Genomic DNA, 1,653 nt, shown 5'->3' on the forward strand with positions numbered 1-1,653 from the left:
CTAAGGAGTGGCTTACCGTTCTCCAAAGGTTTATTATTTTTCCCATCAAACTCAGGTGTTGTTTGTGATTATATTGTTGTTGTGCCTTGTGCTCCCGTATGCATGAAGGGCTTAAGCCACACAGTCCTTAATCAGTCTTGTGATACCGCTCAACGCAAGGGATGGAGGAAAGGAAGGGAAGGGCTCACTGTGGGAGGGTTCATTGTGGGAGGGTTCACTGTGGGGGTTCATTAAGAAGTGGTATTTTTTTTTTTTTTTTGTACGAGTTTACTGTGGGAGGGTTTATCTTGTTATTCAATATGGAGTGATGGAGGGATTTTTCTTGGTTCACTGTGGAGGGTTCACTTTAGGGATTAGCTGTAAAGGACTCATTCTTGGGTTCAATATGGAGTGGTGGAGTGGGTTTGGGAGGTTCACTGTGGGAGGGTTTACTGTGAGGTTTATGCTGAAGTTTAATATGGAGTAGTGTAGGATTTTTCTGGGTTTATTGTGGAGGTTTAATTGTAGGGTTGAATCATTATGGGGTTGAAGATGAAGTAGTGGACAGGATTTCTGTGGTGAGGGTTTAGTGTGAGAGAGATTAATACACCGCTTCCCGTCCGATCAGCGAAGTTAAGCAACGTTGGGTCTGGTTAGTACTTGGATGGGTGACCGCCTGGGAACACCAGATGCTGTTGGCATCCCTACGTGTCAAGTGGGGTTGGTGGAGGATTAGTGCCCCTCCCTGTAAAACAATTGACTCTAAGCCCTTGGCTACCCCGTTTGGGATACATGGCGTCTGGCAATGAATGAATGAATGAATATGAAGTGGTGGAGGGGTTTCTGGGTTCATTATGGGAGGATTCATTGGGGGGGGGGGTTGACTGTCAGCTCAGTCTGGAGTTCAGTATGAAGTGGTGGAGGTGTTTTCTGTGGTGGGGGTTTACTGTGGGAGGGTTCACTCTGGGTGTTTACTGTGGTGGGTTCATTCTGGGTTCAGTAGGAACTGGTAGAGAAGTTTTCCGTGGTGGGAGTATACGGTAGAAGGGTTTATCTTGAGTTCAGTATGGGGTGGTGGATTATTATTTATTTTTTTTTTTTTTGAGGAGTTATTTAGCGTAGGGGTTAGCTCTGAGGTTTCATTTTTTAAGCTTACTGTGGAGGGGTTCAGTGTGGGAGGGGCTGTTGGCTATGAAGGAGGGGTTTTCTGTGCTGAGAGTTCACTGTGGAGGTTTACAGTTGGGTTTTACTGTGTGGGAGTTCATTGTGAGGGGTCTCTCTGGGACGAAATTCTTCATTGTGTGGGAGTTCATTGTGAGGGGTCTCTCTGGGACGAAATTCTTCATTGTGTGGGAGTTCATTGTGAGGGGTCTCTCTGGGACGAAATTCTTCATTGTGTGGGAGTTAAGTCTGGGGGTTCAATATGTGGAGATGAAAGGGTTTACTGTGGGGGAAGTGGAAAGGTTCACTGTGTGAGTTAAGTCTGGGGGTTCAATCTGAGGAGGTAGAAATGCTTATTGTTGGAGAGATGGAAGGTTTCAGTGTGGGGGTTAAGTGGAGTTTATTGTTTGTGTACATGCTAGAGGTGCACTGTGTGAGTTGGCAGTGTTGGTTATATATATATCACTATTATTATCACAGATTCCAGGCTCAAGTAGGATTTGGCGGGGGATT

General features: G+C 45.7%; 1 pseudogene; it reads left to right on the forward strand.

Moving 5' to 3' along the window:
* The first annotated feature begins 563 nt into the window (after positions 1-563).
* On the forward strand, positions 564-680 carry LOC145396946 (5S ribosomal RNA; annotated as a pseudogene).
* The last annotated feature ends 973 nt before the right edge of the window (positions 681-1,653 follow it).

Source organism: Coenobita brevimanus, chromosome 39 (genome assembly GCF_032717465.1).
Source record: "Coenobita brevimanus isolate Jiangsu-jjx chromosome 39, ASM3271746v2, whole genome shotgun sequence".
In the NCBI taxonomy this organism is placed as follows: domain Eukaryota; kingdom Metazoa; phylum Arthropoda; class Malacostraca; order Decapoda; family Coenobitidae; genus Coenobita; species Coenobita brevimanus.